The sequence below is a fragment of the Salmo trutta genome, chromosome 1 (genome assembly GCF_901001165.1).
Source record: "Salmo trutta chromosome 1, fSalTru1.1, whole genome shotgun sequence".
Classification (NCBI taxonomy): domain Eukaryota; kingdom Metazoa; phylum Chordata; class Actinopteri; order Salmoniformes; family Salmonidae; genus Salmo; species Salmo trutta.
This window is the reverse complement of record NC_042957.1, coordinates 18,127,904-18,143,959: the sequence shown is the minus strand read 5'-3', so window position 1 is coordinate 18,143,959 and position 16,056 is coordinate 18,127,904. Positions and strand designations below refer to the sequence as shown.

General features: G+C 42.3%; 1 pseudogene; it reads right to left on the bottom strand.

Moving 5' to 3' along the window:
• Positions 1-1,501: 1,501 nt before the first annotated feature.
• The window catches only part of LOC115202430 (methylmalonyl-CoA mutase, mitochondrial-like), a 49,212-nt pseudogene continuing 34,657 nt past the window's right edge, over positions 1,502-16,056 (bottom strand).

The window sequence follows — 16,056 nt, the reverse complement described above, 5'->3', positions numbered from 1 at the left end:
AGGTTGTCTCTATAACTGTTGACACGAATGTATGTCTACCTCTCAGTAGCCACAATCCTCTCTGGATGGTGTACGTCAGAGACCGGACTAAAATAGAGGGGAGAAAATATCGTAAAACGACAGTTGCAATATTTGATTGGGAGCATATGTGCTATTCTCCACGGCCGCCATGTGTCTGGCAAGCAAGACTACATTGGTGCCAACTGGAGAGGAATTATGGGAAAGTGCTAATTGGTGTGATTAATTGTCATTTTTAATTCGGTGAGAAGCTCATTCATTTAATCAAGAGGTGCCATTGACATGTTTCAGGAAGACAAAAACAGGAGCCAACATTACTGAGATAAAAATGCCTTGAGAGGCTCAATTAAATGGATATGGAATACTGTATAACTGAAAACTACTCTTTAAGAGAAACATTCACACAAAATCGAAAAGATGGGGGAAATATTTCAGTCTTTGGAGAAGAAGTGATGTCATCCTCACACTCAACCATTATTACTGTCAAAGATTATGGCTATACTGACAAGATACATACATGTCTCTCTGCCCTAACAATGGGAGTCGTTGTCCACAAAGTGGCATGGCAGTCTAGTGTTGCTCCCTCGTACCCTTTCTTTGGATTGGTGGATACATCTCATTATTGTAAACCTATTTTGAATATTCAATCAAATAAACCTCACATAGAAAATAAGCCATTAACTTTTATGTTGACCAAATTCCACACTTTCACATTGACCTCCATACAAAAACTCCGTGCATGTTGGGCGAAACAATGAAAAACGCCACCTGCTGGAAGGAGACAGATATTCTGCCGAGTTGGGCCTCTCTCTTCCTCTGTTACTGTCGCTGGGCATTTTAATAAAAACCCTGTTACTTTTCTATCACGGCTAGTCAATAAAAAGTATCTTGAAGTGACTGAAAGCATCTCGTCTTGTCTTGCTGAAGACATTACCATCCATTATTTAGTGATCTGGATGTGTCCAAGCAAAGACATGGCAAGGTTTCACACGGCTGTTGAGCTGGCTGACTGGGGAGAGTAGCAGTTCAAATTCACACAGAGGACTATCACTTTCCTCTCACTGGCTATCCCATCAGCCTTGCATACCACTTAAACGTGCTACGTTTCATCTCAATGTGAAATCTGTAACAGTGAACAACACTTTCTGTGGGAAAATGGGTTTATCCAACACTGTTCATCTCAGGCTTATGAAGTGAGGGTGTGTTTAGGGTGACTGAAGTCATCTTACAAGGACAGACTAAAAGGGGGAAATTATACATAGCACTGTCACTGCTTTTATGGCAGATCGGCAATGTATGGCTTGAGAAAGATTTTGTGACAGCAAATTCCTGAAGAGAGAAAAATCCACAAGGAGAGGAATCCACGATAGACTATTAAGATGGAGCCGCAGTGTCATGGAGAGGGATCCACTATAGACTATTGAGATGCAGCCGTAGTGTCATGGAGATTGTTTTTATTTGAAAGAAATGGCTGCAGTCACCTTCAGAGCAGAGAAATCCCCACCATCATGCGACTCTCATGCTGTTCTCCTCTCAGGCCCTGCGTGGAGGAATACATAGCATGGAAATCATAATGAGAGGAAGCACCCTGGTCTCACGCTGGGTAGTCATGCTGCTCTGACTAGAACAACAGGCATTATATACTGTAAGACCCCTTTTGCAACACTCACTCATCTATCTTACTCCTCACACAACCGTCACCCCTTAACCATTCTTCACAACTTACCCCCTCCCGTATCCCACGTATCTCACCCCTTCTTCAATTAGGCCTCAAACACTCCTGACCCCTCCCTCCATTCAGCTGTAACCTATCTCACTCTCCTCCACCCTGGCTCTTTTACCCGGAAGAGCCAGATTTATCATGTGAAGGCAGATCAATACCAAGACAGCCTCTGAGAATGTGGCACCAAATGGCTCTTAATAGGAGTATCGACTGTTTAAAACATTAAGACATGCTTGGCTGGTGCCGTGACTAAAACATATTTTATATAAGGAAAGCCCCATGACTCCCTCACCCATTTATCCACCACCCTCACCCAACATTCACTCCTCCTTCCCTCAACCATTACCCACTCCTGTCATTCTCAGCCTTCCTAACCCTCCCATCCCCTACTTCGCTCAGCTGTCAACTGAAGACAATTTTGCAGTATCACCATGAATTTCCACGCTCTCCTCTACCATCCTCTAGTCTCACCCTGTCAGCCAGCCAGCCAACTGGAAGAGACAGATTTATCATGTGAAGGCAGATCAATACCAAGACAGCACCTGAGAACGTGGCATCAAATGGCTGGTATTAGGAATATTGACTGTTGAAAGCTCTCCTAAGCTTTTCATAAGACATGCTTCACTGGCCATGGCTTCATGGGAGGATTTACCTTACATTAATATCAGGGCTTTTGTCAACACCAAGCAGTCAATATAATGAAGAATTTGTTCTTAATGGACTCAGCTGGATAAACAAAGGTTAAATAATTGTATTTATTTTTTAAACACAGTTCTAACCCTGCATATAATTACATAGAGAGAAAGAAAGAAAGAGTGAGTGTGTGTATGAGACAGAGAGAAAGACCACAACACAGATAAAAGGGAGAGCCTCAGTTTAAAGTTAAACACTTTATTATTTAATTAGTTAACCACGTCAGTGAATCTCAGGGCAGAATCACATGTAGAAAAATACACTTGTCTTTGATAGCTATCTGTGATAGACGGACTCCAGGCATGAAGAGATGTAGAGGAAAACATGGAGTTCATCCTCAGACAAAATACACAACCATTCTGCTACTGTGGCCCTGTACAGAAATAACCCCTAGCTCCTAGGTACTTGAAATGAATGGGTAGGAATAACCAATATGCTAGTAGCTCTGCCTCCACCTCACACTCTGATAATAGTTGATTCCAAAATGTTCAGATCAAGTTACAGAAGTGCCTTGGGGTACCGACTATATGAGTTAGTGGTCATCTCTTATGGCTAGGTGTTGTTTCTGGATGGTGATTGACTGTGGCTTAGTGGGGATGGACAGAGAGAAAGAAAGAGCTGTTGAGCTTCCTGTTGTTGAGAGCAGAGACGTGAGCTTACGCAAGTCAACCGTAGTCAGCGGGTATAATCAGTCTCCATAGCACTCAACTCTTATTCCAATAAGCCGGTTGAAAGCTCCAGCAGATGGGTTTTTTAATAAGATAAAGATAATACAAAAGACTGTACATAAAGGCTATCTGACTAAATGCGTAATGTAGCCAGCAACGGTCCACTATGTATTATGTCTGATCTGATCTGCTTGAGCAAACCTCTGACCTTCCATCATCAGTTAGAGTCTCCAACTTGAGAGCTTGTGATAAGAGAATCAGGAAAATCTCTAACCCATTATGACATAATGAGTGATTTACATGTGTAGTCAGAGCTGCTCTTGTGTTTCTCCAGTTATGATTTGTTCCGGTTTCCATGATCTATATTGAATTTAGTCATTACTATTTGTCTGAGGGCGAGTTCTGGAGATAAAGGGTCTGTTAGGATTCACAATGTCACACATGATAAGGAAGAGCGAAAGTAAAAATACTTATGAGAGCAGTAGCGGTGCGTGGGTAAAATCACTGGGGAAGCCAAGCCTGGGAAAAAAAGCCATATTACAACCAATTGTATGTGTTGTGATAATTGCATTGTTTGCTCTATAACCTGTTAGTTCATATGCCTTGGCACCATGATATATAGGCCTAAGACCGAGACAATAAGACACAGCGGCATCACAAAACCTGAGAGCAACATATGTCCTGTGGAGTCCATAAAGCATATTGCATGTGACAAACAGTTACATGACCTACAGCATGGTCAATCAAGCTAATGTTTCCGACATCTTCAGACTACTAAACAGCTATTGATTTAGAACCCTGCCTCCACTATTCCAGCACCATTTCAACATCATCAAATAACCTATGCTTAGTCAATTACAGTGACAACTAAAAGATTGCAAAAACGATTTATTCCAATCACTGTAAGCTACACTATACAATGCATTCGGGAAGTATTCAGACTCCTTGACTTTTTTCCCATTTTGTTACGTTACAGCCTTATTGGATTAAATCGTTTTTTAAATAACCAGAACGTAACCATTCAGAACCTTTACTCAGTACTTTGTTAAAGCATCTTTGGCAGCGATTACAGCCTCAAGTCTTCTTGGGTATGACGCTACATGCTTGGCACACCTGTATTTGGGGAGTTTCTCCCATTCTCCTCTGCAGATTCTCTCAAGCTCTGTCAGGTTGGATGGGGAGCGTCGCTGCACAGCTATTTTCAGGTCTCTCCAGAGATGTTTTGGGTTCAAGTCCGGGCTCTGGCTGGGCCACTCAAGGACATTCAGAGATTTGTCCTGAAGCCACTCCTGCGTTGTCTTGGCTGTGGGCTTAGGATCATTGTCCTTTTGGAATGTGAACTGTCACACCAGTCTGATGTCCTGAGTGCTCTGGAGCAGGTTTTCATCAAGGATCTCTCTGTACTTTGCTTCGTTCATCTTTCCCTCGATCCTGACTAGTCTCCCAGTCCCTGCCGCTGAAAAACATCCCCACAGCATGATGCTGCCACCACCATGCTTCACCGTAGGGATGGTGCCAGGTTTCCTCCAAATGTGATGCTTGGCATTCAGGCCAAAGACTTCAATCTTGGTTTCATCAGACCAGAGAATCTTGTTTCTCATGGTCTGAGAGTCCTTTAGGTGCCTTTTGCCAAACTCCAAGCGGGCTGTTATGTGCCTTTTACTGAGGAGTGGCTTCCGTCTGGCCATTCTACCATAAAGGCCTGATTGGTGGAGTGCTGCAGAGATGGTTGTCCTTCTGGAAGGTTCTCCCATCTCCACAGAGGAACTCTGGAGCTCTGTCAGAGTGACCATCGGGTTCTTGGTCACCTCCCTGACCAAGGCCCTTATCCCCCGATTGCTCAGTTTGGCCAGGTCTAGGAAGAGTCTTGGTCCTTCCAAACTTTTTCCATTTAAGAATGATGGAGGCCACTGTGTTCTTGGGGACCTTCAATGCTGCAGACATTTTTTTGGTACCCATTCCCAGATCTGTGCCTCGACAAAATCCTGTCTCTGTGCTCGACGGCCAATTCTTTCGACCTCATGGCTTGGTTTTTGCTCTGACATGCACTGTCAACTGTGGGACCTTATATAGATAAGTGTGTGCCTTTCCAAATCATGTCTAATCAATTGAATTTACCATAAGTGGACTCCAATCAAGTTGTATAAACATTTCAAGACTGATCAATGGAAACAGGATGCACCCGAGCTCAATTTTGAGTATCATAGCAAAGCGTCTGAATACTTATGTAAATAAGGTATTTCTGTTTGTTATTTGTAATACATTTGCAAAAAATTCTAAAAACCTGTTTTTGCTTTGTCAGAATGGGGTATTGTGTGTAGATTGACAAGGGGGGGAAATTATTGAATCAATTTTAGAATAAGGCTGTAATGAAACGAAATGTGGAAAAAGTCAAGGGATCGGAATACTTTCCGAATGCACTGTACCGTAATTTCCGGACTATTAAGCGCACCTGAATATAAGCCGCACCCACTGAATTTAAAAAAACATTTTATTTTGAACATAAATAAGCCGCACATGTCTATAAGCCGCAGGTGCCTACCGGTACATTGAAACAAATGAATTTTACACAGGCTTTAACGAAATACGGCTTGTAACAAAAATAAATAGGCTTTAACGAAACACGGCTTGTAACAAAAAATAAAAAATTAGCAGTAAGCTTTAGTTGTCTTTTTGCACTGAGTCAATTCCTCACGCTGCTGTTTCCAACGTCTTATCATCGACTCATTAAGACCAAGCTCCCGTGCAGCAGCTCTATTTCCTTTTCCAACAGCCAGATCAATCGCCTTCAACTTGAAAGCTGCATCATATGCATTTCTCTGTGTCTTGCCATGATGAGGGTGACAAAATGACTACCGTAATCAGAATGATGGGAAGTTTGAGAGCGCTCGATTTAATCTAAACAGTAAACAAAAAAGTTGTTTGACCTTAACCCGTTCAGCAATTTCATTGGTCTAATGAAAGCTTCATGCCGCCAAAAAACTGAGCGCGTCATAGAATGTGTTTTTTAGAAAAAAAATTGAAAGCGGGAAAAATCCATATATTAGCCGCGTCATTGTTTAAGCCGCAAGGTTCAAAGCCTGGGAAAAAAGTTGCGGCTTATAGTCCGGAATTTACTGTATATACAAAAGTATATCGACACCCCTTCAAATTACTGGATTCAGCTATTTCAGCCACACTCGTTGCTGACTGGTGTATAAAATCGAGCACACAGCCATGCAATCTCCATAGAAAAACATTGGCAGTAGAATGGCCTTACTGAAGAGACCAGACTACCCCTGTCTGGTCTCCTTCACCACCAGCAGTTACCATACCGGTCTCCTACGTGGTTGCTACTTAAAGTCCCCAGGACATTCACAGTATTAGGCAAGACTGCCTTCTCTTCTTGTGCACCAGACGCATGGAATAATCTCCAATCCATGCTTCATCTAGATATGTTAGTGCCACTGAATGAATTTAAATATTGATGGAAGACTCTGTTACAGAGGAGTGTAAATGCTTTTTTAGGCTGGATCATGTTGTTGTATGTTTTAATTACATAATGTATTGATTGTTGCTGCCTTCTTGGACAGGTCTCCCTTGAAAAAGAGACTCTGGGTCTCAATGGGCTTTTCCTAGTTAAAAAAAAACTGTGACCTTCAATTAGCCATAGGATGCCACCTTTCCAACATGCCAGTTCATCAGATCTCTGCCCTGCTAGAGCTGCCCTGGTCAACTGTAAGTGCTGTTATTGTGAAGTGGAAACGTCTAAGAGCAACAACAGCTCAGCCGCAAAGTGGTAGGCCACACAAACTCACAGAACGGGACCGCCTAGTGCTGAATTGCATAGCGCGTAAAAAACATCTGTCCTCGGTTGCAACACTCACTACTGAGTTCCAAACTTCCTCTGGAAGCAAATTCAGCACAATAACTGATCATCGGGAGCTTCATAAAATGGCCGAGCAGCCGCTCACAAGCCTAAGATCACCATGCGCAATGCCAAGTGTCGGCTGGAGTGGTGTAAAGCTTGCCACCATTGGACTCTGAAGCAGTGGAAACGCGTTCTCTGGAGTGATGAATCATGCTTCACCATCTGGCGGTCCAATAGACAAATCTGGGTTTGGCGGATGCCAGGAGAACGCTACCTGCCCCAATGCATATTGCCAACTGTAAAGTTTGGTGGAGGAGGAATAATGGTCTGGGGCTGTTTTCATGGGCCCTTAGGGAGGTAACCCTTAATTCCAGTGAAGGAAAATCGTAACGCTGCAAAATAAAAATATCATTCTAGACGATTCTGTGCTTCCAACTCTGTGGCAACAGTTTGGGGAAGGCCCTTTCCTGTTTCAGCATGACAATGCCCCTGTGCACAAAGCGAGGTCCATAAAGAAATGGTTTGTCGAGATCGGTGTGGAAGAACTTGACTTGCCTGCACAGAGCCCTGACCTCAACCCCATCGAATAACTTTGGGATGAATTGGGACACTGACTGCGAGCCAGGCCTAATAGCCCAACATCAGTGCCCGACCTCATTAAAACTCTTGTGGATGATTGGAAGCAAGTCCCCGGAGCAATGTTCCAACATTAGTGGAAAGCATTCCCAGAAGATTGCAGGCTGTTATAGCAGCAAAGGGGGGACCAGTTCCATATTAATGCCCATGATTTTGGAATGGGATGTTCGATGAGCAGGTGTCCACATATTTTTGGTCATGTTGTGTAAATTTGATTTGGTTGTCCATGGTACTGATTTCTGTGTGTGTGCGTAGAAAAAAAACACGTTGATTAACCCTAGTTGTAGAGAAACGCCAATGCCTTTGTTCTCTCTTACATGTTGCCAAAACAGTCTATGACTCTGACATACAAATTTTTTTTTATAATAATAATAATACAGTACACGCTTTTTGTTTTTGTTGTCCTAGGCTACCTGGCTCAAATGCTTGCTCGCTAGCCTAACTTCCTTTCAAGGACAACAATTAGCCAGCTAGTTAACATTAGCCTACTATATCTAGCTACATAAACTCAGCAAAAAAAGAAACGTCCCTTTATCAGGACCCTGTCTTTCAAAGATAATTCGTAAAAATCCAAATAACTTGACTTAATTGTAAAGTGTTTAAACCCTGTTTCCCATGCTTGTTCAATTAACCATAAACAATGAATGAACATGCACCTGTGGAACGGTCGTTAAGACACTAACAGCTTACAGACGGTAGGCAATTAAGGTTACAGTTATGAAAACTTAGGACACTAAAAAGGCCTTTCTACTGACTCTGAAAAACACAAAAAAAAGATGCCCAGGGTCCCTGTTATAGTCCTGATACCTGACAAAGACAAATCATTTTGATTATTCTGAATATCAGCTACCATAGGCGGCGCGTCCTAAAGTTAATTGAAATAAATTGACCAAATGTATATAAATACTTAGCCACAGAGGATCATTAGCTTCTTAAAAAGAAATTGCTGTGGATTGTTTCAAGTGAGTAGGCTTATGCCTAAATTGGGAAGTCCGCAATTTGGCCAGCATGTGTGGCATTAGGCCTAGCTGATTATTGAGTTCTGGCTGTCAGTGAAAAGCATCTAAAATATGTGTGAAGATAATGTGTCTTGAGTATAATTTCAAATGTTGAGACAAGAAGAAGGGGAGGGGTGGGGGCTGAATTTATAGGCGCATCTCTCTCCAGAATGCACTCCCGTCAATTCTTGCACATTGTTTTATTGTATGAATTGTTTGCCCTTTGATTGTTTATTTTTTTCAATTCCCCATTACATACTGTATGTCACCAGTAGAAAATGTACTATTAGGAAAAGAGGGATACCTCATCAGTTGTACAACTGAATGCCTTCAACTGAAATGTGTCTTCCGCATTTAACCCAACCCCTCTGAATCAGAGAGGTGCAGGGGGCTGCCTTAAATCGACATCCACGTCTTCGGCACCCGGGGACCAGTGGGTTACCCGTCTTGCTCAGGGGCAGAACGACAGATTTTTACCTTCCCTGTCATTTGGTTACATAAATTTGTCACGTCCTGACCATTGTAAGAGGTCATTTGCCATAGTGGAGTGGTGAGGGCGTGACAGGTGGTTGTTTTGGGTGGTTTTGGGGTTTTCAGTTTCTAGGTGGGATCGTGATAGAATTCTATTTCTATGATTCGTTTTCCATGTTTTGGCCGGGTATGGTTTCCAATCAGAGGCAGGTGTCTTTCGTTGTCTCTGATTGGAAGCCATACTTAGGCAACCTGTTTTCCTTTGGGGTTTGTGGGTAGTTGTTTCCGTTTAGTCTAGTGTACCTGACGGGACTGTTGTTTTGTTGTTTTGTTGTTAAAGTGTATTAATTAAAGACAAAGAATGAGCACTATACCTGCTGCGCCTTGGTCTCCATTCAACGACCCCTATGACGAAATTCCTGTTAATGCATGTATTAATTAGTAATTTACCTTTCTCATTCTCGGAGTGGAATTGTTGTTTTGGTTTATTTCCTATCATAATTTACGAGTTTTATAAACGTTTTCATTCTTTTGTTTAGAGCGCTCCATATGAGCTTTTGTATGGTTTGTTTCTCTGTGCTAATGTTGACCGAGTGCCTGAGCATGCATAAAGTAGGCTACCTAGCCTGCTGCGTGCAACTGTAGGAAAGTGCGAATTTGGGGATGTCTGATTTCTGACCACCACTAATAATAAGCTGAGTTTAAATCATAAGTGGCACGCAGATTGGTAGAAATGGTAGGATAAATTCTTAGCTTCCCCAAAGATGAAACACACACGTTGCCTATTTCAGCTACCCAAAATGATCAGGCGTTGCGTTATCTTGGACAATTTAGCCCACTGAGTGAAACTCCCAGACAACAGTCGTGAGTAGCCTCATTTCATTCCATAGGCTTTTGTCAATTTTTCTTTAACCCATCCTGTTTTTAGTATATGTTGTGTTAACATGTTAATTCATATTCACATCGAAGCATATTTTTATTTGATAAGGTGCCATTTAGGCCATTTGATAGGAAACACGCATGATGTAAATAGTGTCTGTCTCATGAAATTGTCATAAATTTGGTTGCCCTGTAAGCTACAGAAATGGCCACAGAGGCTATATACTCATTCTACCGTATAGGCTACGCTGCATCATGCCCCTGCCTTTGGCAAAGAGGGCACTGTTTATCTAGAGGCGGCATCAGCGTTCACCTTAATAGCCCATATGCCTCTCTATCCCCCCCATCTCTTCCTGGACTGGGCGAGAGGGTAAGAGGGGCTAGAGGAGACAGATAGGCGAGAGGGATTAGGAGAGAGAGGTTGAGACTGCTGCCTGCTAATGAAACTCAGGACTATAGGGTACAGTAGGTCTACCTAAGGGGAAGTAGCTACTAGAGCACCAATAACAGAACATAAGACTGAGATTAGCCTTATTGTGAAAACAGTGGTGAAACGGTAGCTTAACAGGCCGGTATGCAGCTTTGAAGTTGGTATGCCTATGTAGGGAATGTTTTGGTTGTATTTGCCTTCCATGGAGTGGACCAGAAGGACTCACAGACACAGATGAATTACAGCTTTAATCATTTGAACGGAGGCTTTACCGAGGTATGGCCCACCTTTTTCACATGCGAGTGTTATGTGGTATGTCTGCACATGTTAAAATTGCTGCATTAGAGGTCCATTGTTAGCACACTGAGTTCCATAGTGTGATCATTGTGTTATACCTGGCATAGCTGATATGTGATTGACTGCCTTAACATGTAAGAATTTGTTAAGTTATGAATAAAACAACATTGAGGCCTGGATTCAATCCAAAGCAAATTAACAACCTATGCAAAGCAATAGATTTAAATATAAAGGCAACTTCCCAGACAATGGCTGCGATCACATTCACTGTTAACGGCTTAATCACAGTACACAGGTTGTTTATCTGCTTTTGTTTGAATCCCTGTCTCAGTTGATCTCCACACGCTGTCCTGGAGTTATCCTGTTCTTTGAAGACTTGAAGAGAATTGAAAGAGTATGTATTTCCCAAGTCCAGTAGCTAGCTACAAAGCTCACCTGGAAAAGCGGTCCGAGGTCGACGTCGAATCCCAGGTCGGCAAATCCCGTGGTGATGACCTTTGCCCCCCTTGTCATGGCCGTCCTGGCCCATCTTGGCCTCATGCTTCTTAAACTCCACTACCCTGGGAGAAGATTAATAAATCATATCAAGAGTGAGACTCAGGGGGTTGAAAACAGAGCAGAGGAGAAGACAATTTTAAGTACTATTCTCTTCTGCTTTTACTGGTTGTGTGCTATAGAGATCTTCTCATGCTCTCCAAACTCGCTGCGATAGGCTCCACTCACCATTCTGGTGCTGGCTTTATGTTCCCCAAACACAGCCTTCATGGCATCCGTGATCTCCCCTACAGAACATCTGGGGAATACACAACAGCATGTCTTAACAAATATTCTCATTTAATCACATACAGTGGGGTCCGGAATAATTGGATCCCTTGAAAAATATCAGCTAAAAAGACTATATAAAATAAAAATAAATACTGAGCTATTTATTCTGGTCCTGGTGCCCTTGTTAAGGTGAACAGCATCATGAACTTTACCAAGTACCAGGACATTTTTGCCAAAAACCTGGTTGCCTCTGCAGGAGTCCGAAACATGGCCACAAGTGGATCTTCCAACAAGACAATAACCCCAAGCACAAATCCAATCCACAAAGAATGGTTAATTGACCACAAAAATCAACATTTTGCAATGGAAATCTCAGTCTACGGACTTGAACCCCATTGAAAACCTGTAGTTTGAATTGAAGAAGCTAGTCCATAAGCGCAGACAAATAATATCAAGGATCTGGAAAGATTCTTTATGGAGGAATGGTCTGATCCCTCCCAATGTGTTCTCCAATCTCATAAAACATTTTAGAAAAAGGCTCAGCGTCATTATTTTCGCAAAGGGAGGGTGCTAGAGTATTGAAAACAGGGGTGCCAATCATTTTGTCACCTATTTTTTTTATTATTACTTGTTAAATTAAATATCTTTAGCTGAACAATTGAATTAGTATAAAATACATATATTTTTAAATGTGAGCATACGATATAGCTCAGTATTTGTATTATTTATTTTATACAGTCTTTTTTCTCATCTTTATCAAGGGATCCAATAATTCCGGACCCCACTATACATAAGCAAGGTTTTTTACAAAGCTCTCCTTTCAATACTCCCTGCCAGTTCAGCTTACTTTATTTATTTAACCAGGATAGTCCATTCAGTAACAATTGCACTGCACTGATCGCAGGGGAGTCCTGGGTTCAAAGACAAATGCCGTTATGTATTTCTTAGGTGATTGTATACGCAGTGCTGGGGAGTAGTGAACTACATGTAGTTCAACAAGTAATTTAACAACATTTTGCTGTAGCTTGGTAGAAGTTGAACTAAATTCAAATCTTGGTAGTGTATTTAGTTGTTAATGGCTTTTTTGCCATGTAGCGGTGTGGCTAATTACTGGAACTACACACTGCTTTTTTGCAAAAAGAAAATATTGGTAATGGAGGCAATCATTTTCTTTTTTATTCAGCATCAGACCAGCCTAATTCTCACTTGAAACTTTTTTTTGTGTTTAATAGGCTAAGTTACACATTATGTTAACATCTGACTCCAGAGAGATCTGTTGTTGCAATTTGTATTCTATGACATTTCAGATTTAGGTATGATAATTTTTCACAAAGTAGTTTACATGTAGTGAACTACTTTTTCAAAGTAACTTTAGTTAAGTAAAATACAGAAAGAATTCCACATTGTTATATTACTGCCTTATTTTAAAATTGATAAAATAAAAAATTGTCCTCAATCTACACACAATACCCCATAATGACAGAGCGAAAACAGGTTTTTAGAAATGTTTGCAAATTCATTACAAATAAAAAAACAGAAATAACTTATTTACAAAAGACCTTTTGCTATGAGAATCAAAATTGAGCTCAGGTGCATCCTGTTTCCATTGATCATCCTTGAGATGTTTCTACAACTCGATTGGAGTCCACCTGTGGTAAATTCAATTAATTGGACATGATTTTGAAATGCACACATCTGTCTATATAAGGTCCCACAGTTGACAGTGCATGGCAGAGCAAAAACCAAGCCATGAGGTCTAAAAAAATTGTCCGTAGACCGCTGAGACAGGATTGTGTCGAAGCACAGATCTGTGGACGGGTACCAAAAAATGTCTCTAGCATTGAAGTTCCCCAAGAACACAGTGGCCTCCATCATTCTTAAATGGAAGAAGTTTGGAACCACCAAGACTCTTCCTAGAGCTGACCGCCCAGCCAAACGGAGCAACCGGGGGAGAAGGGCCTTGGTCAGGGAGGTAACCAAGAATCCGATGGTCACTTTGACAAAGCTCTACAGTTCCTCTGTGGAAATAGGAGAACCTTCCAGAAGGACAACCATCTCTGCAGCACTCCACCAATCAGGCCTTTACGGTAGAGTGGCCAGATGGAAGCCACTCCTCAGTAAAAGGCATATGACAGCCCGCTTGGAGTTTTCCAAAAGGCACCTAAAGATTCTCAGACCATGAGAAACAAGATTCTCTTGTCTGATGAAACCAAGATTGAAATCTTTGGCCTGAATGCCAACCATGACGTCTGGAGGAAACCTGGAACCATACCTATGGTGAAGCATGGTAGTGGCAGCATCATGCTGTGGGGATGTTTTTCAGCGGCAGGGACTGGGAGACTAGTCGGGATCGAGGCAAAGATGAACAGAGCAAAGTAACAGAGAGATCCTTGATGAAAACCTGCTCCAAGAGGACAACAACCCTAAGCACATGACCCTTGAACCCGATCAAACATCTCTGGAGAGACCCAAAAATAGCTGGGCAGCCACGTTCCCAATCCAACCTGACAGAGCTTGAGAGGATCTGCAGAGAAGAATGAAATAAACTTCCAAATACAGGTGTGCCAAGCTTGTAGCGTCAAACCCAAGAAGACTCGATGCTGTAATCGCTGCCAAAGGTGCTTCAACAAAGTAGTGAGTAAAGGGTCTGAATACATATGTAAATGTGATATCAGTTTTTTTGTAAACATAAAAAAAAATCTGTTTTGCTTCGTCATTAAGGGGTATTGGTGTGGTGCGCAATGTCTAATATTAAAGAAGTCTTGAGGTATTGTTCGCCTGAGGTAGAGTACCTTATGATAAGCTGTAGACCACACTATCTCCCAAGAGTTCTCATCTATATTATTCGTAGCTATCTAGTTACCACCACAGACCAATGCTGGCACTAAGACCGCACTCAACCAACTCTATAAGGCCATAAGCAAACAAGAACATGCTCATCCAGAAGCAGCGCTCCTAGTGGCCTGGGAATTTAATGCAGGCAAACTTAAATCCGTTTTACCAAATTTTTACCAGCATGTCACATGTGCAACCAGAGGGGGGAAAAAAAACTCTAGACCACCTTTACTCCACACACAGATGCATACAAAGCTCTCCCCCACCCTCCATTTGGCAAATCTGACCATATTTCTATCCTCCTGATTCCTGCTTACAAGCAAATACTAAAGCAGGAAGTGCCAGTGCCTCGCTCAATACGGAAGTGGTCAGATGACGCGGATGCTACGCTATAGTACTGTTTTGCTAGCACAGACTGGAATATGTTCCGGGATTCATCCAATGGCATTGAGGAGTATACCACCTCAGTCATCGGCTTCATCAATAAGTGCATCAACGATGTCGTCCCCACAGTGACTATACGTACATATCCCAACCAGAAGCCATGGATTACTGGCAACATCCGCATCGAGCTAAAGGCTAGAGCTGCCGCTTTCAAAGAGCGGGACACTAATCCGGACGCTTATAAGAAATCCTGCTATGCCCTCAGACGAACCATTAAACAAGCAAAGTGTCAATACAGGATTAAGATTGAATACTACTACACCGGCTCTGACCCTCATCAGATATGGCAGAGTATGAAAACTATTACGGACTACAAAGGGAAACCCAGACGCGAGCTGCCCAGTGACGTGAGCCTACCAGACAAGCTAAATGCCTTTTATGCTCGCTTCGAGGCAAACAACACTGAAGCATGCACGACAGCACCAGCTGTTCTGGACGACTGTGTGATAACGCTCTCGGTAGCCGATGTGAGCAAGACCTTTTAACACGTCAATATTCCCAAAGCCGTGGGGCCAGGCGGATAACCAGGATGTGTACTCAAACATGGCGGACCAACTGGTAAGTGTCTTCACTGACATTTGCAACCTCTCCCTGACTGAGTCTGTAATAACAACATGTTTCAAGCAGACATCCAAACAGTGGGGGAAAAAAGTATTTGATCCCCTGCTGATTTTGTACGTTTGCCCACTTACAAAGAAATGATCAGTCTATAATTTTAATGGTAGGTTTATTTGAACAGTGAGAGACAGAATAACAACAAAAAAATCCAGAAAATCGCATGTCAAAAATGTTATAAAATGAATTTTTTTTATTGCATTTTAATGAGGGAAATAAGTATTTGACCCCTCTGCAAAACATGACTTAGTACTTGGTGGCAAAACCCTTGTTGGCAATCACAGAGGTCAGACATTTCTTGTAGTTGGCCACCAGGTTTGCACACATCTCAGGAGGGATTTTGTCCCACTCCTCTTTGCAGATCTTCTCCAAGTCATTAACGTTTCGAGGCTGACGTTTGGCAACTCGAACCTTCAGCTCACTCCACAGATTTTCTATGGGATTAAGGTCTGGAGACTGGCAAGGACACTCCAGGACCTTAATGTGCTTCTTCTTGGGCCACTCCTTTGTTGCCTTGGCCGTGTGTTTTGGGTAATTGTCATGCTGGAATAACCATCCACGACCCATTTTCAATGCCCTGGCTGAGGGAAAGAGGTTCTCACCCAAGATTTGACAGTACATGGCCCCGTCCATCGTCCCTTTGATGTGGTGAAGTTGTCCTGTCCCCTTAGCAGAAAAACACCCCCAAAGCATAATGTTTCCACCTCCATGTTTGACGGTGGAGATGGTGTTCT